The sequence below is a fragment of the Dendropsophus ebraccatus genome, unplaced genomic scaffold (genome assembly GCF_027789765.1).
Source record: "Dendropsophus ebraccatus isolate aDenEbr1 unplaced genomic scaffold, aDenEbr1.pat pat_scaffold_2169_ctg1, whole genome shotgun sequence".
Lineage (NCBI taxonomy): Eukaryota > Metazoa > Chordata > Amphibia > Anura > Hylidae > Dendropsophus > Dendropsophus ebraccatus.
The window spans coordinates 1-16,248 of NW_027209613.1; the positions used below are offsets into that span (position 1 = coordinate 1).

At 60.0% G+C, this 16,248-nt stretch overlaps 1 pseudogene; it reads left to right on the forward strand.

Annotated features, from left to right (window-relative positions):
• Positions 1 to 1,287: 1,287 nt before the first annotated feature.
• Positions 1,288 to 16,173, forward strand: LOC138775844 (HAUS augmin-like complex subunit 5; annotated as a pseudogene).
• The last annotated feature ends 75 nt before the right edge of the window (positions 16,174 to 16,248 follow it).

Here is a 16,248-nt window from a genome sequence, read left to right on the forward strand (position 1 = left end):
CGTACAGGGATATACACACAGTGACTGTCACAGGACAGGGGATAATACACAGTGATGTCACGTACAGGGATAATCCACAGTGATGTCCCAGTACGGAATACACAGTGATGGTCACAGTACAGGGATAATACACACAGTGATGTCACAGTACAGGGGGATAATCCACAGTGATGTCACAGTACTGGGATAATACACAGTGATGTCACAGTACAGGGATAATACACAGTGATGTCACAGTACAGGGATAATAAACACAGTGATGTCACAGTACAGGGATAATACACACAGTGATTCACAGTACAGGGATAATACACACAGTGATGTCACAGTACAGGGATAATACACACAGTGATGTCACAGTACAGGGGGGAAGAATACACACAGTGATGTCACAGTACAGGGATAATACACAGTGAGTCACAGCACAGGGATAATACACACAGAATGTCACAGGAACAGGGATAATACACAGTGATGTCACAGTACAGGATAATACACACAGTGATGTCACAGTACAGGGGGATAATACACCACAGTGATGTCACAGTACAGGGGAGATAATACACACAGTGATGTCACAGTACAGGGATAATACACACAGTGATGTCACAGTACAGGGGAGAAATACCACAGTGATGTCACAGTACAGGGATAATATACACAGTGATGTCACAGTACAGGGATAATACCACAGTGATGTCACAGTACGGGATAATACACACAGTGATGTCACAGTACAGGGGGGATAATACACACAGTGATGTCACAGGACAGGGATAATACCAGTGATGTCACAGTACAGGGATAATACACACAGGGATTCACAGTACAGGGATAATACACACAGTGATGTCACAGTACAGGGGGGATATACACACAGTGATGTCACAGTACAGGGATAATACACAGTGATGTCACAGCACAGGGATAATACACACAGTGATGTCACAGTACAGGGATAATACCAACAGTGATGTCCACAGTACAGGGATAATACACACAGTGATGTCAAGTACAGGGATAATACACACAGTGATGTCACAGTACAGGGATAATACACACAGTGATGTCACAGTACAGGGGGATCATACACACAGTGATGTCACAGTACAGGGATAATACACAGTGATTCACAGTACAGGGATAATACACACAGTGATGTCACAGTACAGGGGATAATACACACAAGTGATGTCACTACAGGGGGGATAATACACACAGTGATGTCACAGTACAGGGATAATACACACAGTGATGTCACAGTTTGGGGCTGTCTGCTGTTACAGGATGGATCGGCGCGGTCTGGCACAGGAGCTGCGGCGCTGGGCGGTGGAGGAGATGGGACTCCCGCAGCAGAAGGCGCCCACTGAGGAGATGCTGCACAGGTGAGAAGGGTCTCCTCCTCCCCCCCCCCCCCCACACACAGTGCCCCCTCCCCCCCATAGTGCCTCCTCCCCCCCATAGTGCCTCCCCCTCCCCCATAGTGCCTCCCCCCTTTCGCCCCATAGTGCCTCCCCCCCTCGCCCCATAGTGCCTCCCCCTCACCCCCATAGTGCCATCCTCCTCTCCCCCCATAGTGCCTCCTCCCTCCCTCCCATAGTGCCCTCCTCCCTCCCCCATAGTGCCTCCTCCCTCCCCCCCATAGTGCCTCCTCCCTCCCCCCCCCATAGTGCCTCCTCCCTCCCCCCCATAGTGCCTCCTCCCTCCCCCCATAGTGCCTCCTCCCTCACCCCCATAGTGCCTCCTCCCTCCCCCCATAGTGCCTCCTCCCTCCCCCAATAGTGCCTCCTCCCTCCCCCATAGTGCCTCCTCCCTCACCCCCATAGTGCCTCCTCCTCCCCCAGTGCCGCCCTCCCTCCCTCCCATAGTGCCTCCTCCCTCCCCCATAGTGCCCTCCTCCCTCCCCCCATAGTGCCTCCTCCCTCCCTCCCATAGTGCCTCCTCCCTCCCCATAGTGCCTCCTCCCTCCCCCCCATGTGCCTCCTCCCTCCCCCCCCCCTAGTGCCTCCTCCCTCCCCCCCATAGTGCCTCCTCCCTCCCCCTAGTGCCTCCTCCCTCACCCCCATAGTGCCTCCTCCCTCCCCCCATAGTGCCTCCTCCCTCCCCCCAATAGTGCCTCCTCCCTCCCCCATAGTGCCTCCTCCCTCCCCCCATAGTGCCTCCTCCCTCCCCCATAGTGCCTCCTCCCTCACCCCCATAGTGCCTCCTCCCTCCCCCATAGTGCCTCCCCCTCCCTCCCATAGTGCCTCCTCCCTCCCCCCATAGTGCCCTCCTCCCTCCCCCCCATAGTGCCTCCTCCCTCCCCCCCCCATAGTGCCTCCTCCCTCCCCCCATAGTGCCTCCTCCCTCCCCCCATATGCTTCCTCCCTCCCCCCATAGTGTCCCCTCCTCCCCCCCCATAGTGTCTCCTCCCTCCCCCCCCATAGTGCCTCCCCCCTCCCCCCCCCCCCCCCATAGTGTCTCCTCCCTCCCCCCCATATTGCCTCCTCCCTCCCCCCAATAGTGCCTCCTTCCCCCCCCCATTGCCTCCTTCCCCCCCATATTGCCTCTTTCCCCCCCCATATTGCCTCTTTCCCCCCCCCCATATTGCCTCCTCCTTCCCCCCCCCATAGTGCCTCCTTCCTCCCCCCCCATCATGCCTCCTCCCCTCCCCCCACAGTGCCCCCTGACCTCCTTTTCTCTCTTACAGACTCTTCATAGGACAGTGCGCCGACATCTGGAAGTACATAATCCGCCATGTGCGCAGCCAGAGGTGAGAGGTCATGGGGGTCAGAGGTCAGGGCGGGGCTCTGGGGGGTCACAATGCTTCATTCTTGTCTCTTTGCTTCTCTAGGACCGTGAAGAACATGGAAGGAAACCTGCTGTGGTATCCTTACTGAGACCGCCTCTCACCCCGCCCCCCACTTACTGAGACCGCCCCTCACCCGCCCCCAAACCTTACTGAGACCGCCCCTCACCCCCCCCCAAACCCTACTGAGACCGCCCCTCACCCCGCCCCAAAACCTTACTGAGACCGCCCCTCACCCCGCCCCCAAACCTTACTGAGACCCGCCCCTCACCCACCCCAAAACCTTACTGAGACCGCCCCTCCCCCGCCCCCAACCCCTACTGAGACCGCCCCTCACCCCGCCCCCACACCTTACTGAGACCGCCCCTCACCTAGCCCCCACACCTTACTGAGACCGCCTCTCACCCCGCCCCCACACCTTACTGAGACCGCCCTCACCTAGCCCCCACACACCCTTACTGAGACCGCCCCTCACCCGCCCCCACACCTTACTGAGACCGCCCCTCACCCGCCCCCAAACCTTACTGAGACCGCCCCTCACCCCGCCCCCAAACCTTACTGAGACCGCCCCTCACCCGCCCCCACACACCTTACTGAGACGCCCTCACCCTGCCCCCACACCTTAGTGAGACCGCCCCTCACCCCGCCCCCAAACCTTACTGAGACCGCCCCTCACCCGCCCCCACACCTTACTGAGACCGCCCCTCACCCCGCCCCCACACCTTACTGAGACCGCCCCTCACCTAGCCCCCACACCTTAGTGAGACCGCCCCTCACCCCGCCCCAAACCTTACTGAGACCGCCCCTCACCCCGACCCAAACCTTACTGAGACCGCCCCTCACCCCCCCCCCAAAACCTTACTGAGACCGCCCCTCACCCCGCCCCCAAACCTTACTGAGACCGCCCCTCACCCCGCCCCCAAACCTTACTGAGACCGCCCTCACCCCCCGCCCCCAACCTTACTGAGACCGCCCCCTCACCCTGCCCCCAAACCTACTGAGACCGCCCTCACCCTGCCCCCAAACCTTACTGAGACCGCCCCTCACCCTGCCCCCAAACCTTACTGAGACCGCCCCTCACCCTGCCCCCAAACCTTACTGAGACCGCCCCTCACCCCGTCCCCACACCTGACCGTCGCCCTCCCCCCACACCTGAACGTCGCCCTCTCTCCGCCCCCATACCTGATTGTCACCCTCCCCCCGCACCACACCTGACCGTCACCCTCACCCCCCGTCCCCACACCTTACTGAGACCGCCCCTCACCCCGCCCCCACACCTTACTGAGACCGCCCCTCACCCCTCCCCCACACCTTACTGAGACCGCCCCTCACCCCTCCCCCACACCTTACTGAGACCGCCCCTCACCCCGCCCCCACACCTTACTGAGACCGCAGCTCACCCCGCCCCCACACCTTACTGAGACCGCCCCTCACCCCGCCCCCACACCTTATTGAGACCGCCCCTCACGCCGCCCCCACACCTTCCTGAGACCGCCCCTCAAGCCACCCCCACACCTTCCTGAGACCGCCCCTCACCCCGCCCCACACCTACTTAGACCGCCCCTCACCCGGCCCCCACACCTTAATGAGACTGCCCCTCACCCCGCCCCCACACCTTACTGAGACCGCCCCTCACCCGTCCCCACTCCTTACTGAGACCGCCCCCACACCTTACCGAGATTGCCCCTCACCCCGCCCCTACACCTTTCTGAGACCGCCCCTCACCTTACTGAGACCGCCCCTCACCCCGCCCCCACACCTTACTGAGACCGCCCCTCACCTAGCCCCCACACCATACAGAGACCGCCCCCACACCTACCGAGACTGCCCCTCACCCCAACCCTACACCTTTTTGAGACTGCCCCTCAGCCCACCCTACACCTTACTGAGACCGCCCTCACGCCGCCCCCACACCTTCCTGAGACCGCCCCTCACGCCACTCCCTCCTTCCTGAGACCGCCCCTCACCCCACCCCCACACTTTCCTGAGAACGCCCAGCACCCACACCTTCCTGAGAGACCGCCCCTCACCCCGCCCTCACACCATCCTGAGACTGCCCCCACACCTGGCCGTCGCCCTGTCTCCGCCCTCACCCCACCCCACACCTGGCCGTCGCCCTGTCTCCGCCCTCACCCCACCCCACACCTGGCCGTCGCCTTCTCTCCGCCCCCACAACTGACCATCGCCTTCTCTCCGCCACCACACCTGACCCCTCCCTCACACCTAACCATCGCCCTGACCCAGCTGACAGCCCCCGTGCACTGATATGGGCAGATGGTTTGTCACTTTGTAGCGGTGAGGGTTGTAGTTGCTGAGTCTTCTCCCTGACTCGGTTTCCAGGTATCAGCAGCTGCAGCGCTCAGAGGTGAGTCCGTCCTCAGGGGTAGAGCTTGGACCAGTGTTTACAATTACACAATGACAAGGGGGCGGAGCCAAGGGATAATATTTTGTCTCTTTGGCAATACAGTCAGGGGGAGAGGTAGGGCAGAGGCTTACATGACTGTGAGAGGAGGAGCCTGCTGGGTATAATAGTGAGGGGAGGAGCCTCCTGGGTATAATGGTGAGGGGAGGAGCCTGCTGGGTATAATGGTGAGGGGAGGAGCCTGCTGGGTATAATAGTGAGGGGAGGAGCTGCTGGGTATAATAGTGAGGGGAGGAGCCTGCTGGGTGTAATAGTGAGGGGAGGAGCCTGCTGGGTATAATGGTGGAGGAGGAGCCTGCTGGATATAATAGTGAGGGGAGGAGCCTGCTGGGTATAATCGTGAGAGGAGGAGCCTGATGGGTATATAGGTGAGGGGAGGAGCCTGCTGGGTATAATGGTGGAGGAGGAGCCTGCTGGGTATAATAGTGAGGGGAGGAGCCTGCTGGGTATAATAGTGAGGGGAGGAGCCTGCTGGGTATAATGGTGGAGGAGGAGCCTGCTGGGTATAATGGTGGAGGAGAGCCTGCTGGGTATAATGGTGGAGGAGGAGCCTGCTGGGTATAATGGTGAGAGGATGAGCCTGCTGGGTATAATGGTGGAGGAGGAGCCTGCTGGGTATAATGGTGAGAGGAGGAGCCTGCTGGGTATAATAGTGAGGGGGAGCCAGCTGGTTATAATGGTGAGGGGAGGAGCCTGCGGGTATAATGGTGAGGGGAGGAGCCTGCTGGGTATAATAGGGAGGGAGGAGCCTGCTGGGTATAATGGTGGGGGGGGAGGAGCCTGCTGGGTATAATGGTGAGGGTGGAGCCTGCTGGGTATAATGGTGAGGGGAGGAGCCTGCTGGGTATACTGGTGAGGGGAGGAGACTGCTGGGTATACTGGTGAGGGGAGGAGACTGCTGGGTATACTGGTGAGGGGAGGATCCTGCTGGGTATACTGGTGAGGGGAGGATCCTGCTGGGTATAATGGTGGGGGAGGAGGAGCCTGCTGGGTATAATGGTGGGGGAGGAGGAGCCTGCTGGGTATAATGGTGGGGGAGGAGGAGCCTGCTGGGTATAATGGTGGGGGAGGAGGAGCCTGCTGGGTATAATGGTGGGGGAGGAGGAGCCTGCTGTGTATAATGGGGGGAGGAGGGGGGAGCCTGCTGTTATGTCAGTGCTGTGTCCGTTGCTGTTTTGCAGGCACAGCTGTCCGCAGAGGAGGAGGAGCAGCAGCGCAGGAAGCGTTTGTGTCAGGAGATTTTGGATCTGCGCTCAGAGCTGCAGCACCTACAGGAACAAATCCAGAGCGCTGAGCAGGAGGTGTCGGCCAGGGTGAGCGTCGGGCGGGAGGTGGTCGGCCAGGGTGAGCACTGAGCGGGTGGTGGTCGGCCAGGGTGAGCACTGAGCGGATGGTGGTCGGACCAGGGTGAGCACTGAGCGGGTGGTGGTCGGACCAGGGTGAGCGCAGCTCAGGAGGTGGTCAGGCTAGGGTGAGTGCCCAGCTCGAGGTGGTCGGCTAAGGTGAGTGCTGGGTGAGAGGTGGCCGGCCCAGGGTGAGCGCGGGCTGGAGGTGGTCGGCCCAGGGTGTGCGCGGGGCTGGAGGTGGTCGGCCCAGGGTGAGAGCGGGGCGGGAGGTGGTCGGGCTAGGGTGAATGCCCAGGGTGAGCGCGGGGCTGGAGGTGGTCGGCCCAGGGTGAGCGCGGGGCTGGAGGTGGTCGGCCCAGGGTGAGCGCGGGGCGGGAGGTGGTCGGGCTAGGGTGAATGCCCAGGGTGAGCGCGGGGCGGGAGGTGGTCGGCCCAGGGTGAGCGCGGGGCGGGAGGTGGTCGGCCCAGGGTTAGCGTGGGGCGCGAGGTGGTCGGGCTAGGGTGAGTGGCAGGTACTGGTCAGGTATACGCTGCCTCTCATCACCTCCCCCTTTCTCTCTATAGATCTGAACGGCCACAAATCGCAGGATTTCCGCCGTCGCTCGCTGCTGCTCGGAGCCTACAACACGAAGCGGGAGGAGGAGTGCGAGGCTCTGCGGGGGAGTAACCTCCGCATCCAGTATCGCTGCGATCAGTTGCAGGAAGTCAGCAGGTGAGGGTGGCACTGATCGCCTCTGCTATGTCGGTTGGGACCGCCTGTCACGCTTTATGTTGTTGTTGCAGAGCGCGCAGAGGGAGGTGGTGTTTCCCGGCCCTGGACGCTGGTTCAGCCATGGACACGTTCCCGGAGCCCGAGGTCCTGGTGCGTAACACTGTCCGCAGGCTACAAGCCCCGCCCCCTACTCTGGCCGAAACGTCTCACCTGTAACTCACTCCTCCCCTTCCTCCACAATAGAGAGACGTGAGGAACGTCTGCCAGATGCGCTTCAAGTTTTTGCGATCTCTGCATGATGATACAGTTTCCGGCTCATTGTTGTAAGTGTAGAGATCCCCTCCCATCTGCTTGTAGTGTCTGATCTATCTTGTATTCTCACTGCTCTGTATGTAGAAATCCCCTCCCATCTCCAGTCATGCTTGTGGTCTTATTGCTCTGTATGTAGAGATCCCCTCCCATCTGCTAGTAATGTCTGATCTTTCTTGTATTCTCACTGCTCTGTATGTAGAGATCCCCTCCCATCCTTTAGTCATGTCTGTGGTCTCACTGCTCTGTATGTAGAGATTTCCTTCCATCCTCACTGCTCTGTATGTAGAGATCCCCTCCCATCTGCTAGTAAGTCTGATCTTTCTTGTATTCTCACTGCTCTGTATGTAGAGATCCCCTCCCATCCTTTAGTCATGTCTGTAGTCTCACTGCTCTGTATGTAGAGATGTCCTTCCATCCTCACTGCTCTGTTTGTAGAGATCCCCTCCCATCCTAACTGCTCTGTATGTAGAGATGCCCTCCCATCCTCACTGCTCTGTATGTAGAGATGCCCTCCCATCCTCACTGCTCTGTATGTAGAGATGCCCTCCCATCCTCACTGCTCTGTATGTAGAGATGCCCTCCCATCCTCACTGCTCTGTATGTAGAGATGCCCTCCCATCCTCACTGCTCTGTATGTAGAGATGCCCTCCCATCCTCTGTACATCCTGTAGTAATGTCTTGGTCCCCTCTGCTGTAACTGTAGAGACTCCCTCACCTCTCCCCTCATCTGCTTAGGTCTGGCGGGGAGGATCTGCGTTCCTTGGCTCACCAGCAGTGGATGAGTATGGCGGAGGTGAGTATCCGGCAGTGCGCGGTGATGTTGGTGTGCCTCGTTTCCCCGGTACCGCGGTTTTTGGTGTTTTCCACAGAAGGTCTGGAGCTCGCACCCCCCCGGCCACGTCCTCGCGTCTCTGGAACATCTCGCCTTAGAGACCACCCGGAGATGAGACAGCTGCAGTCCTCACTGGCCCCGGACCCCACCGAGACCTCCTGCAGCGTCTCTGACACCACGTCTGACCCCCCCGAAACCAGAGACCACGCGGAGGCGTTTGCACGGTGATCACCCGTCACATGACCAGCAGTGTACCCGCCTCCTGCCCTGAGGCTTTGTTACAGTGTATCAGTCTGGAGTCCGCGCCATCTACCTGTATACAACTGTAACAAAACCTCAGCTGTGAGAGGAAGCATCCGGAGCAGGACGGCGTCTGTCTCTGTGATGTAATTCCACCTGCGTCCTGAGGGGGCACTGCCAGTGCTGCTGCCGCTGATGTCACTACTGCTGCCACTGATGCCGCTGCTGCCACTGATGCCGCTGCTGCCACTGATGCCGCTGCTGCCACTGATGCCGCTGCTGCTCCTGCTACTGATGCCGCTGCTGCTCCTGCCACTGCTGCTCCTGCTACTGATGCCGCTGCTGCTCCTGCCACTGATGCTGCTGCTGCCACTGATGCCGCTGCTGCTCCTGCCACTGATGCCGCTGCTGCTGCTGCCACTGATGCCGCTGCTGCTCCTGCCACTGATGCCGCTGCTGCTCCTGCCACTGATGCCGCTGCTGCTCCTGCCACTGATTCCGCTGTTGCTCCTGCCACTGATGCTGCTGCCACTAATGCTGCTGCTGCCACTGATGCCGCTGCTGCTCCTGCCACTGATGCTGCTGTTGCTCCTGCCACTGATGCTGCTGTGCTCCTGCCACTGATGCTGCTGTTGCTCCTGCCGCTGATGCTGCTGTTGCTCCTGATGCTGCTGTTGCTCCTGCCACTGATGCTGCTGTTGCTCCTGCCACTGATGCTGCTGTTGCTCCTGCCACTGATGCTGCTGTTGCTCCTGCCACAGATGCTGCTGTTGCTCCTGCCACAGATGCTGCTGTTGCTCCTGCCACAGATGCTGCTGTTGCTCCTGCCACAGATGCTGTTGCTCCTGCCACTGATGCTGATGTTGCTCCTGCCACTGATGCTGATGTTGCTCCTGCCACTGGCGCTGCTGCTGCTCCTGCCACTGATGCTGCTCCTGCCGCTGATGCCGCTGCCACTGATGGCGCTGTTGCCACTGATGCCGCTGCTGCTCCTGCCACTGATGCTGCTCCTGCCACTGATGCTGCTGCTGCCACTGATGCCGCTGCTGCTCCGGCCACTGATGCCGCTGCTGCTCCTGCCACTGATGCCGCTGTTGCTCCTGCCACTGATGCTGCTGCCACTAATGCTGCTGCTGCCACTGATGCCGCTCCTGCCACTGATGCTGCTGTTGCTCCTGCCGCTGATGCTGCTGTTGCTCCTGCCGCTGATGCTGCTGTTGCTCCTGCCGCTGATGCTGCTGTTGCTCCTGCCACTGATGCTGTTGTTCCCTGCCACTGATGCTGCTGTTGCTCCTGCCACTGATGCTGATGCTGCTCCTGCCACTGATGCTGCTCCTGCCACTGATGCTGCTCCTGCCACTGATGCTGCTGCCACGGATGCCGCCGCTGCTGCCACTGATGCCGCAGCCGCTGCTGCCACTGATGCCGCTGCTGCTCCTGCCACTGATGATGCTGCTATCACTGATGCCGCTGCTGCTATCACTGATGCCGCTGCTGCTATCACTGATGCCGCTGCTGCTATCACTGATGACGCCGCTGCTGCCACTGATGCCACCGCTGCTGCCACTGATGCCGCCGCTGCTGCCAGTGATGCTGCTGCTGATGCCGCTGCTGCTCCTGCCACTGATGCTGCTGCTGCTGATGATGCCGTGCTGCTGCTATCACTGATGCCGCTGCTGCTCCTGCCGCTAATGCCGCTGCTGCTGCCACTGTTCTTATTTCTTAAAGGGGATGAATTTACTATGGTGCAAAAATGTTTTTAAATATCTGCTGTCAGTGTCAGAGACTTTTAATTTACTTCTAATTAAAAAATCTCCAGTCTTCTAGTACTTATCAGCTGCTGTATGTCCTGCAGGAAGTGGTGTATTCTCTCCAGTATGACACCGTTCTCTCTGCTGCCACCTCTGTCCATGTCAGGAACTGCCCAGAGCAGGAGAGGTTTCTATGGGGATTTGTTACTGCTCTGGACAGTTCCTGACATGGACAGAGGTGGCAGCAGAGAGCACTGTGTCAGACTGGAGAGAATACACCACTTCCTGCAGGACATACAGCAGCTGCTAAGTAATGGAAGACTGAAGATTTTTACATAGAAGTAAATTACAAATCTCTTGCACAGCCGGTGATTTAAAAGCAATTTCTCCTCACTCTGGAGTCCCCCTTTAATCGGTCCATCGGCCGCCATGACAGCGCTCTCCCCCCCCCCCACCCAGCTGACCCTAACCAGTCTGCTGGGAGCTGTAGTAGTGCGGCGGGGGTTGTTCGGGGTGAGGGCTCTCATGGCGGCCGCACGGCCTCTCACTCTCCTCTTATGTTGATGTTTTAGGTTGTTGGGCGCTCTCCCTTCCTTCAGCAGCCTCATCCAGGTAAGTCCCTGCGGTGTTGTCATGGGGGCACCACATACTTTCTGTAGATGTGATTGTACAGTCTCGGGGGTCATTCTCTGCACTGTTTTGCAGGAGGGTGGGCGGAGTCAGTGAAGGTCACATCTCAGCTCCGCAGCGTTCAGTGTCAGTCCCAGGAGCTGTCTGCGTGTTTGGCCGAGAGGATACAAGAGATGCATCGGGCGCTGTCGGGGAGCGGCGAGCTCTGTGCCCTCAGCAGGTAGGGGGCATGCTCTGTTCCCTCAGCAGGTGGGGGCCATGCTCTGTTCCCTCAGCAGGTGGGGGGCATGCTCTGTTCCCTCAGCAGGTGGGGGGCATGCTCTGTTCCCTCAGCAGGTGGGGGGCATGCTCTGTTCCCTCAGCAGGTGGGGGCATGCTCTGTTACCTCAGCAGGTGGGGGGCATGCTCTGTGCCCTCAGCAGGTAGGGGGGGCGTGCTCTGTTCCCTCAGCAGGTGGGGGGCATGCTCTGCCCTCAGCAGGTAGGGGGGCATGCTCTGTGCCCTCAGCAGGTAGGGGGGCGTGCTCTGTTCCCTCAGCAGGTAGGGGGGCGTGCTCTGTTCCCTCAGCAGGTAGGTGGGCGTGCTCTGTGCTCTCAGCAGGTAGGGGCCTTGCTCTGTTCCCTCAGCAGGTGGGGGGCATGCTCTGTTCCCTCAGCAGGTGGGGGGCATGCTCTGTTCCCTCAGCAGGTGGGGGGCATGCTCTGTGTCCTCAGCAGGTAGGGGGGCGTGCTCTGTTCCCTCAGCAGGTGGGGGGCATGCTCTGTGCCCTCAGCAGGTAGGGGGGCGTGCTCTGTGCCCTCAGCAGGTAGGGGGGCGTGCTCTGTTCCCTCAGCAGGTAGGGGGGCGTGCTCTGTTCCTTTAGCAGGTAGGGGGGCGTGCTCTGTTCCCTCAGCAGGTAGGGGCGTGCTTTGTTCCCTCAGCAGGTAGGGGGGCATGCTCTGTGCTCTCAGCAGTAGGGGGGCGAGCTCTGTTCCCTCATCAGGTGAGGGGCGTGCTTTGTTTCCTCAGCAGGTGAGGGGCGTGCTCTGTTCCATCAGCAGGTGGGGGGCGTGCTCTGCATTCTCAGCAGGTTTGGGGACGTGCTCTGTTCCATCAGCAGGTGGGGGGGCGTGCTCTGCATTCTCAGCAGGTGGGGGGCGTGCTCTGCATTCTCAGCAGGTGGGGGGCGTGCTCTGCGCTCTCAGTAGGTGGGAGGCGTGCTCTCTGCTTTCAGCAGGTGGGGGGCGTGCTCTGTTCCCTCAGCAGTGGGGGGGCGTGCTCTGTTCCCTCAGCAGGTGTGGGCGTGCTCTGCGCTCTCAGCAGGTGTGGGGGGGGGGGGGGCGTTCTCTGTTCCCTCAGCAGGTGGGGGGGGGCGTGCTCTGCGCTCTCAGTAGGTTGGGGGGGCGTGCTCTGTTCCTTCAGCAGGTGGGGGGGCTCATTGCCTTGTAATTGTAATGTGTTGCAGGGCGGCGTATGATGCGGAGCTGCGCTCAGTTCTCCTCCGTGGCTGTCAGGATGCTCTGCTGCACGAGTGCCGGACGCTGCAGGCGGAGGCCGCAGACAGGAAGCAAGAAGTAAAGATCCTACTGCAGCAGCAGCAAAACATAGAGGACTCCTGCCTGATCCTGGTGAGAGTCTGGGGGGAGGGGTCATCGAGAACTCCTGCCTACTGCTGGTGAGAGTCCGGGGGGAGGGGTCATTGAGGACTCCTGCCTGCTCCTGGTGGAGATCTGGGGGGAGGGGTCATCGAGGACTCCTGCCTACTGCTGGTGAGAGTCCGGGGGGAGGGGTCATTGAGGACTCCTGCCCTCCTGGTGAGAGTCTGGGGGGAGGGGTCATGGAGGACTCCTGCCTGCTCCTGGTGAGAGTCTGGGGGGAGGGGTCATGGAGGACTCCTGCCTACTGCTGGTGAGAGTCTGGGGGGAGGGGCCATCTAGGACCTCTGAATGATCAGCTGGTTATTGGCTGTCCCATGGATGGGGCGGAGCCTTGGGGTAGGATCACCCCTTTAATGTCTCTTCTGGGATTTGATTACAGGACAAGAAACAGAAACAGATCCAGGTCCTTATAAAGGAAACTCCGCCTCCAAGTCCCAGATACGGCGCAGCGGCATGGAGGTGAGGTCTATGACAAGATTTCTGCGGCATCCACACTGGATCATGTGACCACGGGGGGCGGGACTACTGATGCAGATAACCAGATAGATGTTGGGGTCCCTATTGAACTGTATGTCTCCTCCCCCAAGGTGCAGAAATATGTGGAGGAGAAGCTGATTCCCCGACCCCAGGAGCTCGTCCACGAGTCCCAGAGACTCCACGACTCCGTCATGAAGGACGTCCGACACTTCTCCGCCATCACCCTCCCAGCGCTACAGAAAGTGTCCGCGGATGGGTGAGCACCGCCACCATCAGGACTGTCTGATCTTGAGTCATCTCCAGAGCTGCACTCACTATTCTGCTCTTACATCTTCCAGAGCTGCACTCACTATTCTGCTCTTACATCTTCCAGAGCTGCACTCACTATTCTGCTCTTACATCATGTTTTATCCTCCGTTCATCTCCAGAGCTGCAGTCAGGACGGGGCAAATTTTAGGGCAGCTGTGGCTGTGAGGGGAGGGCGGCTGGGCTGTGCGGTGAGGGCGGCTGTGGCTGTGCGGTGAGGGCGGCTGTGGCTGTGAGGTGAGGGCGGCTGGGCTGTGAGGTGAGGGCGGCTGTGGCTGTGAGGTGAGGGCGGCCGTGGCTGTGAGGGGAGGGCGGCTGTGGCTGTGCGGTGAGGGCGGCTGTGGCTGTGAGGTGAGGGCGGCTGTGGCTGTTCGGTGAGGGCGGCTGTGGCTGTGCGGTGAGGGCGGCTGTGGCTGTGAGGTGAGGGCGGCTGTGAGGTGAGGGCGGCTGCGGCTGTGAGGGGAGGGCGGCTGTGGCTGTGAGGTGAGGGCGGCTGTGGCTGTGAGGTGAGGGCGGCTGTGGCTGGTAGGTGAGGGCGGCTGTGGCTGGTAGGTGAGGCGGCTGTGAGGTGAGGGCGGCTGTGGCTGTGCGGTGAGGGCGGCTGTGGCTGTGAGGTGAGGGCGGCTGTGGCTGTGCAGTGAGGGCGGCTGTGGCTGTGAGGTGAGGGCGGCTGTGAGGTGAGGGCGGCTGTGGCTGTGCAGTGAGGGCGGCTGTGGCTGTGAGGTGAGGGCGGCTGTGAGGTGAGGGCGGCCGTGAGGTGAGGGCGGCTGTGGCTGTGAGGTGTGGGCGGCTGTGGCTGTGAGGTGAGGGCGGCTGTGGCTGGTAGGTGAGGGCGGCTGTGAGGTGAGGGCGGCTGTGAGGTGAGGGCGGCTGTGGCTGTGAGGTGAGGGCGGCTGTGAGGTGAGGGCGGCTGTGAGGTGAGGGCCGCTGTGGCTGTGAGGTGAGGGCGGCTGTGAGGTGAGGGCGGCTGTGGCTGTGCAGTGAGGGCGGCTGTGGCTGTGAGGTGAGGGCGGCTGTGGCTGTGAGGTGAGGGCGGCTGTGGCTGTGCAGTGAGGGCGGCTGTGGCTGTGAGGTGAGGCGGCTGTGGCTGTGAGGTGAGGGCGGCTGTGGCTGGTAGGTGAGGGCGGCTGTGAGGTGAGGGCGGCTGTGAGGTGAGGGCGGCTGTGGCTGTGAGGTGAGGGCTGCTGTGAGGTGAGGGCGGCTGTGGCTGTGAGGTGAGGGCGGCTGTGGCTGTGAGGTGAGGGCGGCTGTGGCTGTGAGGTGAGGGCGGCTGTGGCTGTGCAGTGAGGGCGGCTGTGGCTGTGAGGTGAGGGCGGCTGTGGCTGTGAGGGGAGGGCGGCTGTGAGGTGAGGGCGGCTGTGGCTGTGAGGTGAGGGCGGCTGTGGCTGTGAGGTGAGGGCGGCTGTGGCTGTGAGGGGAGGGCGGCTGTGGCTGGTAGGTGAGGGCGGCTGTGGCTGTGAGGTGAGGGCGGCTGTGAGGTGAGGGCGGCTGTGGCTGGTAGGTGAGGGCGGCTGTGAGTGTGAGTGTTGCCTCACAGTCCTGCTCTGTTTCTTGTGCAGCGTTAACCTGCTCCCGGCTCAGGAACTCTCCATAAATCGTCTGTCTGATCCAAATTCTCCGTACTACAACATCTACAGGGGAATCTACAGCAGTGTCAGCCTGTCCCTGTATAAGGTGAGATCACACAGCGCCACCTGCTTGGTCACACACATACATACATTCACGCGCACACACACATACATACATTCACGCGCACACACACATACATCATTCACGCGCACACACACATACATACAGCGCCACCTGCTTGGTCACACACATACATACATTCACGCGCACAACACTACATACATTCACGCGCACACACACATACATACATTCACGCGCACACACACATACATACAGCGCCACCTGCTTGGTCACACACATACATACATACACGCGCACACACACATACATACAGCGCCACCTGCTTGGTCACACACATACATACATTCACGCGCACACACACATACATACATTCACGCGCACACACACATACATACATTCACACGCACGCACACACATACATACAGCGCCACCTGCTTGTCACACACATACATACATTCACGCGCACACACACATACATACATTCACGCGCACACACACATACATACAGCGCCACCTGCTTGGTCACACACATACATACATTCACGCGCACACACACATACATACATTCACGCGCACACACACATACATACATTCACGCGCACACCACACACATACAGCGCCACCTGCTTGGTCACACACATACATACATACACGCGCACACACACATACATACAGCGCCACCTGCTTGGTACACACATACATACATACACGCGACACACACATACATACATTCACGCGCACACACACATACATACAGCGCCACCTGCTTGGTCACACACATACATACATACACGCGCACACACACATACATACATACACGCGCACAACATACATACAGCGCCATCTGCTGGTCACACAGATACATACACATACACATACATACAGCGCCATCTGCAGGTCACATAGAAGACGTCTTCCCCCCCCCCCCTCAGGCTCCGGAGACGGTTCTGCCACACGTGGCGGAGATGAAGAAGCGGCTGCTATTCTGCGCTCACAGCTCTGCAGCCACAATCATGTGATCACCAGGATCCAGCGACAGCTCCGAGAGACCCAGAGCCCCGATATAGACAGTGAGTAGCCAGCCTGATACTACACACAGCTGAGGGCTTGTTACAGTGTGTCATGACCATCACGACCCCTCCCGT